Genomic DNA, 19,117 nt, shown 5'->3' with positions numbered 1-19,117 from the left:
GCTCACCTGATCTCACAGCAACTCTTCAAAAAAATAGTTTAGTGTGTTGTGACGTTTTCTGGCAGGTTTTTCATGAGAGCCGGTGAAACTTGCAGAAGTAGTTTTTATTTTTTTTTATAGTTCATTAAAACTGAAATCAACTTGTTCCAGTGAGAATTAAACTCCACTGTACTCCAGTGTTCTCAGGAACTTTACCAGAAAGGCTAAATAAAGCTTTCACACCATGTTTAAACATTTTATTCACAACTTTTTATTCCTCATATATTTTCTTTATCTCTCACACACACACATACACACACACACACACACATACACACACACACACACCAGCCTGTGTCATAGTGATTTGTCTCGTCTGTCGTCCACGTGTTTCAGTCATTCTTCAGCTGTGTTCTCACAAATGTTTCATATGTTTCCCTACGAAAAGTAATGCAAATTCATACATATCCCATATTTTGTAAGGCTGCGATCATGTGACCAATGTGCTGACAGCAGCAAACAAGGAAGCAGCCCCTGATTGGTCATAAGGAGGCAGGTTGGGGTGGAGGATGGGTCACAAAAAACAAACTCACTCAGGACTCTTCCCTGGAGTCCTGTGTTCAGATCTGTGTGAACTTTGAGTCATTTAAAGGTCCGTCCTCACCGTGTTTCTTTTCCTAAAGCTGACCTCAGTAACATTACGTTAATTATGTAACTCTATGTTAATGTCATTTGTGAGGTGCTAATTTGTAGGAGGTCATATGAACAGTTCTATGACGCTGGAATTCCACTGGATGCATGTCTGTTGCGGAACGGCTGCACTGGTTATCCGTTGTGTGCTCCGCCATCCGTCAGCGAGAGTCACGAGGACCCACAAGATCTCGTGAATTCACGCATAATCGCGCAAGAACCACAAAACCAGAGGAGTAGTAGGAAGACATCTGGGTGCACCTCCATGATTAACACCTCCTCGTCCATGGTGTCAACGGGGTGAAATGACGTCTGAAAACCTCTGACCTGTTGACTTCAGGCCTGCCTCCGCCCATTATGACGTTTTCAAGGTGTAGTGCAGGGAAATATGATCCGCCGTGAACACTGTATATTTTATTTTGAAAATTAACCGGGTGTTTTATTTTGTTTCTGTGTACGACTTCCTGCCCCGCACGATCTGCTCTGTGCTGAATTGCTGCGTTGTGCTCCGGCGTCAGGCAAAAATAGAAGTCCTGCGTATCTGTTGCGGAGGGCTCCGGAGCGCCGCAGCTGTGACGGAGCCGGAACGCAGCACAGCCGGTGGAAACACACACATTGACAAGAATTGAAACGTATCGGCTGCGCTGCCGGAGCACAGACGCAACCAACACGCATGTGGTGTAATTTGGGGGTAAGAATATGTTGAGACACCTGATGCCAAAAGCTGCCTTTTGTGGTGCTGTGATGTGCCGCTGTTCGACTGGACGGCACTTGTCGCCTGCTGTGTCACTATGAAATGCTGCCAGTAGCAACAAAATATGAGGAGCTATAAAGTCCCCATCGGAGAGGTGGGAGGGGAGCTGGATGGACAGTGTTTGGACTTTTGGGTGAAAGTCAGAGATTTGTTGAACCATCCACCTCCCCTCTTTCCAGCTCCTTACATGACGTCATTACCAGCAGCATTTCAAATTGAGTCACTTTGAACCCAGAAATTAACAAAGAGACGCACAAAAATTTGACTGATGTCACTTAAACAGGATTTAACCTGCTGCCTTTGAGCTGACACTGAAATAAAGAGCTGACAGACAAAGGTGTGTCAGTGCCTCAGGATCCAGTCTGTTACCTGCCACAGTGAAGAACGCACCTGTCCAGCTGTTCATCTCTGCCTCCTGTCTGAAGCACCTGACAGCAGCTCAGCTCAGACTGTGGCTTCACGTGGACTCTGTGGTGAAGAGCTGTGTGTTTGCTCAGAGCTGATTACGTAACCCCGCCCCCCTCGCTGAGCAGCAGTCAGAATAATGGCGGCCCGAGCTAATCGATGCTCAGACTGTGTGATTTATAGCGTTTGCTGAAATCAGCAGAACGAGCTGTTTGGGAGCGGCGAGGGGATTCTCTACCCGGCTTCCCTCTCTCACACTGTACTGCTCACTGTTGTAATTGGATCCCTGTATGAGGCTTCCAAGAAGTTTTCACGGGGGCTTTACCCACAATGCACGGCTCTCTCCTCATAACCTACATTACTAATGGAGACAAATGTTGCATTGCATCCTGGGAGAGTTCTCTAATTGGAGGAGCAGGAGAGGAAACAGAAGAGTGTGTTTTTCACAGGAAGTCTCGGCTGTGTGAATCCTAAAAATCTACAAGTGAGCAGAGCAAAGAGCGCTCGGAGCAGCAGAGGTATCTGAGTACATTTTGTTTTTTAACTCGAGTACTTTAAAGGTCCTCAGACGCTGGATCAGACACAACTGCTGCTGCTGCTGCTCCACAACTGATAAGACTTTAACATGTGGTTCATTTCTGGCCACTCCCACATCAGTGATGTCACAACAGGCCCTTTCATTGGCTGTCCAGGGCGGTCGATCAAAGCAGAAGGCCGGTTTTGTTTCCCGTATGAATGCAGAGCCAAACCATGATGGGGAGGGGTTTCTAGACCTAACCCCACCCTTGTGTTGCACAGCGTAAACTGACACACTGTCCCAGAACACCAGCAACAAACACAGGAGGATACTGAGTGCATAATATGTAGAAGTGAACGGCACTGACCAAGTTGACAAGTTGGGATGAGAACAGGTCGCCGTTTTCAGTTCATTCAAGTGTATTGTAATGTTTTGGTCACTGTTGTTGTTGTTGTTATTGTTGTTGTTGTTGTTTTTGTTGTTGTTCAGCATTTGGTCGTTCTAAAAGATCTTTTAAGGAGTTGGATGTTCAGTTTTTCCGGTAAGTACATTTTGTTTAATATTTCTAAGCCTGTTTTTTTCCAGCAGAAATTAGCATTAGCACAGTTAACCATAGGTGTAAATGCACCGTGCTAACCAAGCTAGCGCAGTTGCTACATCCATTATTTTCATACAGTCCATCATTTCAACCCAATCACCAGAATAAATGTTGCAATTGTATGTTTCTGCAAACCATGGATATGTAGCATCTGTACATGATTAAGTAGCGGATACGCTGTGGTTAGGCACAAAAAACACTTGGTTACGGTCAGCTAAAAAGATTAGGGCTGTAGTCAACCAAAGAAAATCTTGGTTGACTAAAGTCGCACATAATCTTCAACTAATCGATTAGTCGCGGGAGAAAAAAATCTGCACGTTATTTTTACTTGTGCGGTGGTGTGTCTGTGTCACTCTGCAGTTACACCTCCAAAACACTAGGTGGTGGTGGAGGACTGTGTTAAGTGCTGTAAAGTTTAGTTCAAATCAAACTTTATTTATAAAGGCTAGTTGATTCAAAACACACATTAAACACACATTAAACATGATTTAATAGAGACAGTTTCAAACACAAATCAGCTTCACTATAACTCGCAGCATTCACAGACAAACACTTGTCTTTATCTGGACACATTTTCCCCACAAATAGGCTGACCAAACGTCTCTTTTGCCCGGACATGTCCACTTTTCACATCCTGTCTGGGGCGTCCGGGGGGTGTTTATAAATTGATGATAATGTCCGGTTTTCCTTGTGTGTGTGTGTGTGTGTGTGTGTGCGTGCGTAATCCCTGAGAGGCTGCCTTATCGGCGGATCTCCAGCATTCGCAACGAGGAAGCAGCAGACACCGGCGGCGCAGCATTATTCTGAGCTTCCAAGATGCTGAAGCTCAAGTGCAGCTTCACAGATGAACTGCAGAAAAAATTCCCAACTTACCGTCTCGGGATATATGGGAGGCTAAGTGCACCGTGTGCAAAGCTGGCACATATGTTTCTGTGTCTAATAAAGGTGCCCGGGAGCTCAGAGTTGGATTTTCTAATACAGAAGAGGTATTGTTTAGAACATTATTTCATATTATTTATTTATTTATTTGTCCAGTAAGACTTGAAAAGATAGCTATTATTTTACAAGTTGGTTTTTCTAATACAGAAGAGACATACATGTACAACTGAAACTTGTAAAAAGATTATTATTTTAGGCATAATAATAAAAGCAAGTTGAGTAACCTCTGAGAAGCCTATCTGAATTTCTTTGATAGATATTATTTTGTAATATAACTGAATTTTCTATCCATACATATAAACTTTAAATATATTAAAATTATAAGGCATCTTTGAGTAAACTGTGAGTATCATTTAAGTAGGCTATCTCGTGGCCGGGGCGAGTGTCCTCTTTTTTGGAAATCAAAATATGGTCAATACAACATGCTAACATTATTAGCACAGGTGTATGGCATTTTACATTCTATAAATTAGCCTAGCGTCTAGCGATCTTTCCTCTTCTCATATAAAACTAGGGACAACAGCAACATGTAAAAAAGGTAATGGCACAAAATGTGGCTCCATTACAACTCACAACATTCACCAACAAAACAACTGTCTTATACTAAACATGTTTTCCAAGCAAATACAACATGCTAACATTATTAGTGCCAGCCTATGGCATTTTACATGGTATACATTAGCCTAGCGACAAGCGGAGATTTCCTCTGCTCATATGAAGCCAGGATAAATCACACACAGGACTTAAAATGCTACTTTAGTGGAGGCTTTATTGTCTTCACAATTTATTGTTTCTTATCTGTGAAATACAAGTAAATACAAGCTTAGTTTCCACTGAGGGAAATGGTGTCAGCTTACAGAGACAGACAGGAGGTCTGCGTCACCACGGTGTTTTGAAAACACCCCCATTTTCACAGGTAACTTAGCCTGTCCCCCCGCCGCAGGAAATAATGGATTAATCCTGAAAAGCTGTTGATGTAGCACTGTTCTCCTTATGAAAGTAGCACAGCGATTATTTGACCAATGAGAATTTGGTCGGACGAGAGCATAGCGACCAAATAATCGACTAGTCGACCAGGAGACTACAGCCCTAAAAAAAGATCACGTTTCTGCCTAAAATACCCCTGATTTTCGTGGCACCATCCATGGTGGAAACAAAGTGACAGGTTGCTAAAAAACCACCCACATTTGGTGGCTAACAAGCTACTGGAAAAGCAGCAATGACTTGGTTTCAAACCACTGGTTTTGTTGTTTGGTGGTGTTAGACAGCGGTCTGCAGCTTGGCAGACATCTTTCTGAGGTGTCACACCATCCCCTCCACCTCCTGATGACAAAGTCAGCTCCTATACTAGGTCACTGTGCACGCCCTCGTGCACTATCAGTTCTGCATTAAGAAAACATTGTCTTTTCTTCATTCACATGTTGTTCTGCGCAGTTATTCTTCTTCTTGGTGCTAAACTACAGGTGATGAATTCAGTTCACTAAAAGGATGTGACAGACGCAGATTGAAGTGTTGAGACAAAGTGAAAATTAAGAGCCCTTTTTTCGTTAGAGCCCCAAAACACAAAGCCCCTGCACAGAGCACCTCTGCAGTGAGAAGTTAAAGAGCTCTGAATCCTCACAGTCAAACTCCAGACGCTGCTCATCTTCACTTCCTGTGAAAACGTCCAGCTCAGCACAATAACACATCAAACTGTCCTCACCTCTGTAAAGTTTTACAAATCTGCATTCAGTTAGAAAGACGCCCTGCAGCAGAGTGTCAGACAGCAGCTTCATCAAACCACAACACACTGTTAGAGACGGACCAGCGTATCCATCACACACTGAGACACTGAGCTCTGAGTCCACTTACACAACTGAAACAACACACAACACTTTAAAACTGAAAAGAGGAAACTGCTGCACTGCTCAGCAGTTATTATCATTATTGTTATTAGTAGTGGTAGTTTTCTCTTTAATGGATGAAATCTCAGAAAATACACTGCTGCTGACACACACTCTCACTGTGACCCCGTCACATGTCCACGTCTGGTCATGGACTTTCCACGTCCACATATGACGTCTGAGGTACCCTGGGTGTGTTGGTTGTTGACGTTCTGGAATCAAATATAAAACCTTATTTCAGAAAATTCCAAACATCAACTTAATAACTGTAATAAAACTATAAATTAATTATGTCTTAGTGGAGCACAGAGTAAAGAACACAACCCATTAGCAAGAAAACTGTAAGATGCTGTTAACTGTTAATGTTTGTCCCCTGCAACTCCTCCGTCCATCCACCAGATGACCCCAGAGTCTCTCACCTGTCCCAGTCACCTGACTCTCACATGCTCACCTGTTTCCACTTCCACTCATCAGCCCTGCAGTATATAAACTGACCCGTATCCACTCATTCCCTGTGTGTGTGTGTGTGTCAGTGTTGCTTCTTCGCACTGCAGACTGTTTACCTGCCACACACCTGTTCACCTGTGTACTCTCCGTCTTCCATTCAGGCTTGTTACCTGTGTTAGTGCGCTCTGTGTCCCTGTCTGTCTCTGTTGTCTGCATGTAGGTCTGTTCCCTGAAGCCTCACACTCACCTTTCTAACAGTTTAGGCACAAAACTACTTGGATAAGTTTAGGGAACATGTGGCTGCACAAAATAAAAAAACATTAAAAAATGGTCAGTTGACTGGCAGCAGCGTCAAAACCTGTTAAATTAAAGTAAAATATATCCTGGTTCTAATAAAGTGCAAAGCCAATAAAAAAAAAAGTTTCTAAATGATTCCAAACACATCAATAAATTGATGGCATTGAACGCACAGGTCCCACAGTCATGGAAAACCTGTAAAGTTATGCATAACCGTTGGAATGTGTGATCCAACATAACGACATATTTCTTCAGGGCCCATGTGGGAAAATCAAACTAAAGAGCTCATAGAGAAAAACTGATTGTGTAAGCATTATCAGGAGGTTATTATTAGACTGCAGATCAATCACATGTTCTGAATAATGACTAACACAGAGACAGGATGAAAAGAAGGCGTGTTGTACGGTAATGATTCGGAGCTTCATACTGTGGGATCACTGTCACACACTTTATAATGAACAAAGTACACACAGTCGATACAGTGATGGCAGCTTTTTAATCAGGGAAAATACCCTCACTGTATGTGTGTTACCATGGTTACATTGATCAGATGGATTTATTATAGACCCTTTTAGGGTCAACGTCACAATGAGTGTTTCTGAACGCACCACTCACATCATCTTCCTCCATCGTCTAAAACAAGACAGCACAACTTGTTAGCTAGCGCTAGCTAATGTCTGTGGAGAACTGTTTTGCCTCCAGCTAAGCCCCGCCCACAGTCAAAGGGTCTTTTGGTTTCGCTGTTGCTGAAATCACATATCTGCGGTCATAAAATCATGTGGTTGGTTCGCTTTCTTTCTCACCACAAACGAACTGCACCACAGTCCGTTTGGAGGCAGACGAGATCCTTTTCAAGCAGTCTGGGTTCGACTGACAGCTTTCACATCAGCCCAAACGAACCGCACTAACAAACGGACCTGAGTTTGTTTTAACCGAACCAAACATGTTCGGTGTGAAAGCAGCTTTCGTTTTAATTTTCCCTGTGGCAACACTGAAAATAATTTCTCCATTGGAATATATTAAAGTCAATCTGAATTGTGAGCTTTTAAATAAATGTCCAGCGCTGTCTTTCCTGCGGTGAGGACAGTGCAGGTGCGACGATGTGTGAGGAGATTTCAGAGCGGCCTGATGTTGTTTGCAGTGATGTTTGATGCAGCCTCAGTTTGCGTCCTTGAGCAGATTAATCTGCTAAACTCTCCTCGCTGATCGCAATTAAGAGATGAGAAACTTCTAAAGCGCTCTTCCTCTGCTCGCATTTTCCCTCCCTCCATTTCCCCTCATCGCTCTTTCTCCTCTCTCAGTAACGAGGCCTCGCTCATCCCTTCTTCTTACCTCTCTGATATCCTCCTATCTGTGTTCGCAGTCACACTGGGATAATTGTGCACCTATAATGGAGAAATTAGTCGGCCCTGAAATGAGCTTCTCTGTCTGTCTCTCTGCTCTTGGAGAGGCTGAGCGCCGCCGCTCGGCTCGCTCTGCCACATCAAACCCTGACGAGCTGCAGAGGAGGAGGAGGAGGAGGAGGAGGGATCACCGCTGCGAGGCATCCTCCACAAATCAGCTTTCACTCCGCAGCTTCCTATCTTCCCTCTTCCCTCCGCTGCTTCTGCTTCTTATTAGAATATCACTTTAATGTCACACTGCAGGTGCTTTATTACTTCAAAAAAAGAGAGAGAGATGTGGCTGTTGTCGTCTCAAGAAAGTGTCCTGTCTTGATTTGGTAATTTGTCCCTGGATGGGTCCATATCAAACATGTGGAGCTGAGCAGCTGTAGCTTTAAGAAGAGATTTTAACCTTTTGAACCTTTAACCACTTCAATCCTGTTCAGAATCCTCTCTGGAGCATCTCCACAACCACCGTGGGCCTGCATGTATATTTATGACTTCACTGGCTACATAAAGGATGATCCTCTCTACCACCATATTATAAGTGTTTCTGCATTTTTAATGTATGTGTGTATCATGCATCAGATACGCTGCTGTGTCCACACATGTATAAATCCACACCAACTGCTGGAGGATCCTCTGACTGTAGCTGTGATGCTCCGAGCTGTTGGAACAGTCCGTCTGAGGATCTGAGAGCAGCTGGAAGGGTTAAATAATATTTCAATAAACTTAAACTGACCTGTTCAGCCAGGCTTTTGATGAGGAAGAATTTATAGATATTAATAACGTTGTTCTATTCACTTAGCTAACGACCCAGACGTAATAAAAATAAATAAATAAATAAAGTACATTCCTACAAACCACAGATACATTATATTTGTACATGATTTTGTAGCAGATGTGTTGAAATTTCCAACAACCATAGACTTTTACCCAGGAAGCCTAAGTTCACTTCCCATGAGACTGTAAAGCCAAACCCTGTTCTTTTTTTCCTAAACCCAACCATTTGTTTGTTGTTGAAGGAAAAAACATCAGTTGGTGGTGTTGTACCAACGTAGTGCTTTTATTTTGAAAGAGACTGTATGCAAACTGTACATTTCCTGTGAAAACAGAAGTGTATTTTGAAAACAGACAATGCATGTAACAGGCTGAAGTTGACACGGCGTCCCAGAACGTCAACAACCAACACACCCAGGGTACCTTGGACGCCATATGTGGACGTGGAAAGTCCATGACCAAACGTGGACATGTGACGAGGTCACAGTGAGGATGATGATGGGTGTGGATTGAGAAAGTTCACACAGTATTGAACATCAGTCTCTTGGAGGAAAGTCCTTCTTTGTGACCCAGCCATCCCTGTTGCAAAATAAAAGCACTACATCAGTACAACACTGCAAAGTGGTGGTGTTTGGGGTTAGTGAGAATGAACAGGGTTTGGCTTTACAGTCATACAAGAAGCAAGAAGAAGACTAGACAAGAAGACTTCCACTGCCTTAACTTTAAAGGAGCTATATGTAAGAAATCTAAAGCAAATAGTCGTAAAATCCTCCTAATATGTCACAGAGACTAAGGAATAATGTTCATATAACATACTGATCTCACCAACAACAATAGCACAGCCAGATTAGTCGCATTTAAAAAACATTTTTACGGCCTGCAAATCATGTTTATGTTTTGAATTTGTGTTTTGGCCTGTTGCGCCACCCACCGCCGTCTACCAGTCACGCAGTCAGTAGAGTCTCAGCATCAGTTACAGTTACGACTGAGCTACAGCAGCACGACAAGCAGCATTAGCAGTGTCCCGGTACATAACATTAGCAGCCGGCTCCTCCTCAGCTGTATCCCGGCAGCGGCGTTAGCAGCAGAGAAGCCGGACTTGCTCGAACGGTCTGCTGGAAAACCGAAGATCACGGACGCGGCGACGCGGCCCTGCCACGGCAGACAATCAGTGTCCAGCGTGCCGCTGTCCAGCAACCTCGAATCAACCTCGACTCGCGGCAGTATTTTTAATTTGAGTGCAGTAACCGTTTTAGCCACATTCTTACATACAGCGCCTTTAATTGTTGTCCCACCTCATTTCTCCCTGTCGGGCGCTGTTAAACAATAATGGTGACAGTCCTGGCATCGTGCCGACTTGGCTTTTTTTCGTTGGTGTCTGACGCCAGAAGTCACTGCCCAAGTCTTGGTATTGGAAGACTTTGCAGTGAGACCAAGCTGGAACTTTGAGTCATTTAAGGTTCATTCTCACCATGTTTCTTTTCCCAAATCTGACCACTGTAACTTTATGTTTATTACACGACATCTTTTGTACGATACAGCTTATTTAACTGTTTTATTATGTATTTCATCTAGTTCTTGCCTCTGTCTTTTATTCCATTCTGTTTTATCATTGTGACTTTTTTCATAGCTTTGACTCTTTTGACGTTTTCCTCAGTTTAATTGTCTCACGTGCGTTTGGAGTTGTTGTTGTCTCTATAGTTCACACTTGTTGTGTCTCTTCATCAGCCTGTCAGTCATCTGCGAAGCACCATCCTGTATGAAAGGTTCTATAGAAAAAAAGTTTCATTGATTGAGAAGAGTGTGTGCGTGATGCCTGTTTTGTTTTCCAGGTCTATTTTTTTAATGCACATTTGAGTTGAAGCATAATCGCCCCGTGCAGCCATTCAAATCACACAAATCTCTGTGTTGTCAGCATAATAAACTACATCTGCCGTCATTGATCGTGGCCGGCAGTTTTCTTTGGGGAGCTGAATCAACAAATAAACACAATGTTGTGTTCTTCCTGTATCCCATATTCATAACGCCTAAACCAACTATTGTCCATTGAATTTCTGATATCAATCAGCCCATTGAAGCGCCGTCTGTGCTGCTGGAAACATTGAGGACAATAACATGGATGTCTGAGTGTAGATTGAATAGATGAACGTTAACGCCTCCCTGATGTCTTTCTTCTGTTCCTGTTGTGGAGTTCAGCTCGGAGCCTTGAATCTGTCGTCAGAAAACGTAAATATTATCATCTGAGGGAGAATTAAGACGGAACCAAGTCAAGAAAACTTCTATTAATTATTGCATCACACAAGAGAAGACAAAAAGACCCTGTGCATGATGAAAAACCTTCATCACTCCCTCTATTAATTAACTACAGCTGTGATTGGAATCTGACAAACACTTTTACAGTAGTTTGAAGAGTTTTACACACATGAAGGTTTCCTGCTTCCTGTAAGAGAATTTAGCACTACCACTTACCATAGAGTACTGCAGGCTTGTTAGAGCTTCACAAATTCTAATGTAAAAATAATTAAATGTACAATATGTAATGTTTTTACCACGGTGGGGTCTCCCAGTCGAAACAGTGACACAAGATGGAGCAGTGCCGTCATTGCAGTCAGTTTCTCCCGGTTATAATTCCTTCAGTGTTCATTGTTCAGCGCAAGACTTTTCCTCTCCAAAACAAATGGATCATTTGTGCCAAATTTGAAGAAATTCTCTTTAGGCATTCTTGAGATATCGTGTTCTCAAGGATGGACAGATGGACAGATACATAACCAGCAGCATAATCATTGTTTCTTCAACACTGCTCAGCTCGTCGCTGGGGGGCTGCTAGCTCAGCTCTTGCTAACACGTGCTAACAATTGTTCTCTGATAACTAACATCCAGATGTTCAGGATGTTTTCACCATGAGCTGAATTATCCACAGACGTCTCTCCTTCTCTGGACCAGGTGGTTTAAAGTGGTGAAAGCAGCTGAAACCAAGCTACCGCTAACATTAGCCTAGCTTGTTTCTCTGATCCAGACATTCAGTGACGAACATCCTTCATCTTGTTAAAACATACAGTAAAAAACTACCGACATCTTAAAAGTGTGTCGTAAAATGTAGATTAGAATTGGATAAAAAGTCAAATTATGACCTTGACGCATGCACAAGGGGGATATGAAGCCACCGAAAGGAGACGGCAACCGAATGACACGATGCACGTTCATGATTAAAATGTCCGATTTCTCTGAGTTTGACCATTGTTGGGAACATTTGGGATAATGTAAGGACACAACAAAACATAAAACACTGGTCTAGCTGTTTTTAGATACTTTAATGAAGAAAAGATAAGTGCTATATCTTTAACCGTAAATGTGTATCAATGCATTTCAATTTCCTGTGACGTCACAGTCAAAGCTGCTACACAGATATAATTATGAAACATGTTATTAGATGCACTGTGTGTGTGTGTGTGTGTGTGTGTGGTGTCCAACAGGCACTGTGTCACACACTCATCTGATCCTCTGACCTCATTAGTGACACAGTTAAGATTTTATGATCTCAGTCTCACATGATCCTAGGAATCGAAGTGTTTGCTTGTATCAGACTCTTATATTTATTTCTAATTTATAAAACTGTGCACAAGTGTGAGTGAATAAGTCCTGCAAACATCAAGCTGCAAAGATGTTCTTATTATTATTATTGATGAAATCTTTTCTAAATATATTTTTTAATCTAGCAAGAGCAAAGAGTAAGAGCAGCTTTCCTTCTTTATCCAGCATTTAAAGATGAAAATTAAACTTAAATAGATTCAGTGAGGGATTTGAACTGACCTGACAGTCAGACTGCGCGGCCATTTCATCTTACTTTATTATTCATTTGAATAATTAATGACAAATGGAGATGTGGGAAGTGGATCTGAGTGGAGACTTAAAAAGATATTTGAATGAAAATGGTTCAGGATTCAAAAAGCACAACCGTCAAATGCACAGCTCCACAAACATTACAACAAGTGCATTTACTCAACTACTGTACTGAAGAACAGGACTTGTACGTTACCTGAGAATGACCCAGCCCAGTCACCAGAAGAAAATGTTGGCATTGTACATTTCTGCAAAGCAGAAATATGTTACATGAGTTTCATATATGTCATATCAAAGTTTAGGTTCAGGAGGTGGAGGGGATGGTGGATGGCAAGACACCTGCTGAGCTGCAGACCACTGTTGAAGACCAACAAACAACAAAACCAGTTCTGATTCAGCGAATTGTTGCTGCGTCATCGCAACATTTCCAGCATGGATATATTGCTCAGTGGGGCTTGAACCCAAAAAAGCTTTTTCTGCTGTATGAACTTACTTACTTTCAGCACTGCTTCCACATCATTGGCTCCATATCACTGCCAAACACCACCGAGCAGCCGACTTCGCCCAGCAGAGCGCCTGACTTCCAGTTTAGTGCTCCCCTAAATGGAGATGGGGATAAAATGACTCTTCTAGACTTTCCAAATTTTATCAGACCAAATGGATCAAACCCCGATAGTGACACGAGTCATTTCACAGGGGATTTGATGCTCAAGAAAATGCATCAACTGAGTTACAGACATCTCTTTCCCAGTGTAAGTCAATGGGAAAAAGTCTTTCTGGGCCATGTGGCATCACGTGACAGACCGCAGAAACTGAAGCATGACGAAACTTGGTTTCAAAGCCCAGCATATGTCCTGGGGGCCTTACAGCTGGTTTACCCACCAGCAGATGGAGACATGAAATACAACACTTTTAATTGCATGTGATATTTATTCATTGTGGAAAATAAGATAAAGCATGTTGGCCGATTCTGATGCCAACATCCCTCGTAAAAACATAAAATTTCAACATATCCACTACCTAGTAACGTACAAATATAACGTATCTATGCTTTGCAGAAATGTACATTGCCAACATTTTCGTGGCGGTTGGGTTGATATTTCAATTTTATGATACCTAGAGACGCAGTGGAGCAGAAACTACATTTTACAAAATAAAGCATTCAAAATTAATATAAGATAATTCAAGTTTAAGCTATTCGACCGTATATTAAGTAAAAACAAAAAAAAAGCAATGCACCCAAATTCGTACATATCCCTCTGATTTTTAAAGACGGCGATCACGTGACCAATGCACTGACAGCAGTAACCCCCTGGAGAAGTGTGTTCGGATCTGTGTGTACTTTAAGTCATTTTGAGTTACGTCCTCACCATGTTTGTTTTCCTAAACTTAACCTCTGTAACTTTATGTTTTGTAACTGTACGTTAAGGATGTGACATCATTCGTGGAGTGCAAATTCATAGGATATGATACAAACCATTCACACGATGTGTTTATGCTTTTAATTAATTCAAATAATATATATAATACTAGTCCATAGCCATTGGTAGCTTTGTCACCTTCTACCTATGCCAGTCCTCAATGCCTATGTGCAGTTTCACATAGATTGACCACGTCAGTGAGTAGAAAAACGTGGGACAGACAGAATGACTGACTGACAGAATGACACACTGACAGTTTCCGTGATTATGTACAGCATACCATACCATGACTTAGTCATACCAAACATTAGAAACAACACCAACATTGGTCCACAGGGGGAGCCACAGCGATCGGTCGCATTTTAGCCATTTTGAAGCATTTTTCTGTTGTTATAGCGCCACCCAGTTGCCAATTAGAGTTAAATTTCTCCAGTCACCTTGAGGCGTCCTGTTCTACATATCTACCAAGTTTAGTAAAAATCCATATGGCGGTTAGGCCTAGATAAGAAATGAGCTCTCTAGCGCCCCCATTTTGTTTGATGGGGTCAATAATGGAGGGGTCCCCTCAGATTATGTGTGGTCATATGCCTACAAAGTTGCGTGGTGATGGGTGAAACCCTTGAGATGTTCTACACCTTTATGTGATGAGCCACGCCCTCCACAATATTCATTGCCTTATAGAAGCTCAGTTTTAGGAAGTTTTCCAACTTTTGCCAAGAGGGAACTTTAGATATTGCTCCCTAGATTATGTTCACCCAGTTTCATGCAGATCGCTCAAACTTCCTAGGAAGAGATCCATTTGAAGTGTTTTTCAAAAAATTCAAAATGGCGGAAAATCTATATAAGCGGAAGTTATGGGTTCTTGAGGCAAATGTGTTCCTCATGAGGAGAGGCATCTCTGTGCAAAGTTTCATGTCTCTACCACATACGGGGCATGAGATATGCCCATTCAAAGTTTGACATTTCAATGGGTTGCTATAGCGCCCCCCTTTGGCCAACTGATGTAATATTGCTTCATTGGCATCCTCCCATGACCCTCTACCACTGTGCCAAATTTCACATGGATCGACCATGACAGTACTTAAGACAGCTCTTTACATTGCTATGTATACTAACATTAGTCCTTCTTCCACTGCTGAAAATCCTTAAAAACATTTGTCAATCCTTTATTTGTTGTGAAGCTTTCAACACACACTGTACAGCGTCACCTTTAACATGTGAAAACAGATATGAGTGCTGGAAACCCACAGTGTGAGTGGTGATATGTTATTACACTGTATTATCCACAGCCTGAGGTTCAGACCTGCAGATCTCTGGTCATTGAACCATCAGCAGGAAAACACAGATAGCGAGCGTTCAGGATGAGGCGGCCGTTGGGATATTTGCTGATTGAGAGCTTTAAACCTACAAAGAAAGTGTAATTGAAAAGGCGAGTTTAGCCCGACAGCCTTTTGTGATATCTTTTTAATTAAGTTTCCTTTTCTAATGTGCGATCGGAGGGAGCGATAGGAGCGGCAGCGACACGCACAAGGTTTTGTTCATTAAAATGTGGATCTTCAAGAACGTAGCACTAATTAAAATTCAGCCAGATGAGAAAAGACTCACAATGAAACACAGAGAGTCCACTTCACAGGCAGCTGGGAGGAAACACACAAAGGATGAGCCAACAATGACACATACATGTGATTAACATGAGCTCCACATGTAAGTGTTGTGCGACACGCCACATGCTTATATAAAACCCAAATGTCAAACGTGACTGTACCAAAACCTGCCAGCATTATAGGCTCAATACATTATACTGTAAACATGAACTGAATCAGCTTTAAAGGGACAGTTCACCCCAAAATCAAAAACACATATTTTTGCTCTTACCTGTAGAGCTGTTTATCAGTCTGGATAGTTTTGGTGTGAGCTGCAGAGTGTTGGAGATATCAGCCGTAGAGATGTCTGTCTTCTCTCCAATGTATTGGAAGTAGATGGCACTCAGCTTGCGGTGCTCAAGGTGCCGAAAAAATACATTTAAAAAACTCATCATCAGTGTCTCTTTCCAGAAATCAGAACCTGGTGACTCAAGACAATCCACAGACCTCGTTGTGAGCAGTTTCATGTAGGAACTATTTTCATTTTACCAAACCATAACCTCTAACTGTATCACTGTGCAGGAGGAAGCGTGCATCTACTCATGGACAACAGGATCGTACTTGTGACGGTGGGAGATGAACATTAATGTCGTCCTCCTCAGCTGAGCTGTAACGTTAGCTCAGTGGTGTTATGTGAGCTCGCAGTAGATGCACGCTTCCTTCTGCGTGGTGATACGGGGGTCACTCCAAGGAATCAGTGTCTTTTGCGTCCCCAAGAAATAATCAGTCATAAAATTACGACAACAACAAACAATTATATTTATTTTTTTTATATCTTGTTTCTTAAACCTGTCCCTTGATGTGATTGTTGTATTTCAGCAGGACTTCATTTGTAAAATGTAGGCACAATGTTAAATTGTTCACGTTTACATAATGTTTTAAGTCAGATCTTCTTGTTAAACTGTTTTTGGTAAAAAATAAATAAATACATAAATAAATATCTATATACATATATTTATTTATTTTTTCTCCAATATTTATCGACTTATCGGTGTTTCCTGATTTCATGTCAACCCTGTTACCCTAACATAAAAAACTGGTACATTACAGATTTGACATGATTTACAGGAAGTTGCATCATCTCTTCACTTGGATGCAACAGTTGAATGACAAGTATGTTTCTCTCATATAACGAGACACACTAAAGAGGCACAGGATTGACATATTACAAAAGTCACAAGACTTTTGTAATATGTTAATGATGTTAACAGTTAATGACTCTGATCCTTACAGATTTTGACAAATGTTACAGCCCCTGAAGTTTAGCATTAGCGGTTACACCTGTCAGTTATTCAAAACTTTAAATCCTTTGGGGCCCATGTTCAATGTTGGTAAAGTTGTGTACAGGATCTGCAGATCTACAAATGCCAGCTGCACAATCATCCATTCAAAGGTGAGCAAACTGATGCTATGCTAACTGAATGCTAACAATAAATCAGTTAATCATGCATAGTTAATCTACCAGTGTCTAGAAAAATAAAAAACAATAGCCTGCAGCAGTTGTTTGTGACACTTACAGAAATCTAAAATCCTGACTGCAGAGCTGATCTTCTTCCAGGTGTTGTTTTGTACGGTGAATTAGGAATAAAATATTGTCCATGGGGCAGTTGTAAAGCTCTAGTAGCACTGCAGTGAATCCATGATTGGTTGGTCCTCATCACAAAAGGCACAGTCACGCCTTGAAAAATAGGTGCTTGCATGTCATGAGATTTGGGGGTGCAAAAATTGTGGCATATATAAAGGTTGTTACCCTTCCAAGATGGCTGACTCACTGTTGATGATGACATGTTCCCATTCTTATAACATTATCTTAATTCATGTTTAGTGTGACATGTTAGCTATGTATCATGCTCCTATGATACAGTTTACTAAAGTTATGTCAACATGCTGACATGCTGATATTTACCTTGTAAGTTAGCATGTGTAACATATAGTATTACTATACTATATTATTATAGTATTACTTTTAAAACATTTCAGTTGCAAAAATTTGCAACCCCAAATGAAAACCAATTTGTTCTCTACTGTTGAAAAAAGTCCAAGTTTAAGGGTAAAATAGTATTTTGTTGCTGAAGTGTGTGAAGTTACGCCAGTTTTGCTGTTTGCATCTTGCTAGCCTGAATGCTGCTAGCTTTGCTAGCATCATGCTTTTGTTTGTTGTTCCCACACAGCTGGTTAAACTTTAATTAATTGAATGAATAAGGTGAATTGAGCAAAACAAAGAAAACTAAAGCTTAAATTAAAGTTTGGTTAAAGCTAATGTAAACTGTATCAGACTAAGCTAGCTATGTTTTAGCATGCTAGCATATTTGTTATGAGTCAGTTGTCAGTCTCAAAGAACAGTTGAGCTTGAAAGGAATCTGTTGTAGTTTTAGAGGTATCATCATCATCAGTGATTTGATTGTTCAACAAGTAAAATTTTGACCAGCTGGTGGCGCTATTTTAAATTTATCAGCATACTCATCAGGTTTTATCTCCTGGGGGACATGTCTGAACTGCATACATCTACTTATGGAGGTAACTCTGTCTTTACAAACACACTGGACAGACAGACTGACGGACTAATCAGCCTCTATAGAGGCCCGCTGCCATCTTGGTTAATACAAACGGTGAATTGTGTGCAGGTGTAGCCCTTGAAACTTACGAGATTTGTGTTTAGTTTGACAACAAGATGCTGACAGTTAAAAATACCAAGACTTCAAGTGTCTTTGATAGTTTTGAAGAGAGAAGATGGCGTCTGTCTGGAAGCAGAGGAGTCTTTGTCTTCAAACAGAAGGAGGCGAAGAAGAAGACGACGCTCTGAATGAAAAGAAACCCTGAAGAGGGTTTTCAGCGGAAGCAGAAAGACCTCTCCAGTTTCCCTTTTTCAACATCAGTGAAGTCAGACAGTGAAAGCCCAATCAGAGCTGCAGGGTTACAGAATAAATTCAATGAAAAAGCGTCACCACAAACACGACAATTTCTCCTGACAGCGAGGATTGAGAGGCAGGAAGACACAAACGAGCAGCTGTTTGGGCTGTGCTCGCGCTTACTTCCTGTTTGTCTTTGCAGTTTAAAGTGCTTCTTTCTTCAGTTAAGGTCTATTCAGCCTCTGTGGAAACGGGCGTTTTTCCTTTTGTGCCTTGTTGATGACTTTGGAGGCGAGTTAATGAAGGGCGATGCTGAAGGCAGAAAGCAGCAGATGAGGAGAAATAAAGACCAGAGTGGGTTTTTTTAAACACCAAATGCAGCCAAACGCAATTATGGGATGTGGATTACTGCTGAGGGAGGAGAGTGTGTGTTGATGTTGATGTGTGTGTGTTTCCAATGAAAGTACTTAGAAAGTTGGCTGTGTTTTGTTAAAGTTTTACTTCTCTTTAGGGAGAATGAGCCCATCCTGTCGCTGAAAGTAGATTTAAACAAATTCCAATTTAGAAGTTCTCTTTTAATGATCTATTAATGTTCCCCAACACTGAAACACAGGAGGCTCCTGCATCATTTAACCATGCTGCAGATTTTTAATTTGACCATCAGTTTAAATCATGTTAACTTTGTTTCTGGGC

The 19,117-nt window shown here is 41.7% G+C and overlaps 1 protein-coding gene and 1 long non-coding RNA gene across 2 annotated transcripts in view; one reads left to right on the top strand and one right to left on the bottom strand.

The window, feature by feature from the left end:
• The window catches only part of tgfbi (transforming growth factor, beta-induced), a 684,304-nt gene that overhangs the window by 241,224 nt on the left and 423,963 nt on the right, over positions 1–19,117 (top strand). The gene's annotated exons all lie outside the window — the stretch shown is intronic.
• On the bottom strand, positions 10,643–17,142 carry LOC125894379 (uncharacterized). Its single transcript, XR_007450060.1, has 4 exons — positions 17,093–17,142; positions 13,005–13,110; positions 12,708–12,759; positions 10,643–10,882 (listed from the first exon to the last, which is right to left on the bottom strand). It is a non-coding gene; the product is annotated as an uncharacterized LOC125894379 (long non-coding RNA).

The sequence above is a fragment of the Epinephelus fuscoguttatus genome, linkage group LG9, assembly GCF_011397635.1.
Source record: "Epinephelus fuscoguttatus linkage group LG9, E.fuscoguttatus.final_Chr_v1".
NCBI lineage: Eukaryota > Metazoa > Chordata > Actinopteri > Perciformes > Serranidae > Epinephelus > Epinephelus fuscoguttatus.
The sequence above is the reverse complement of the archived record's forward strand: the minus strand, read 5'-3'. Positions and strand labels throughout refer to the sequence as shown.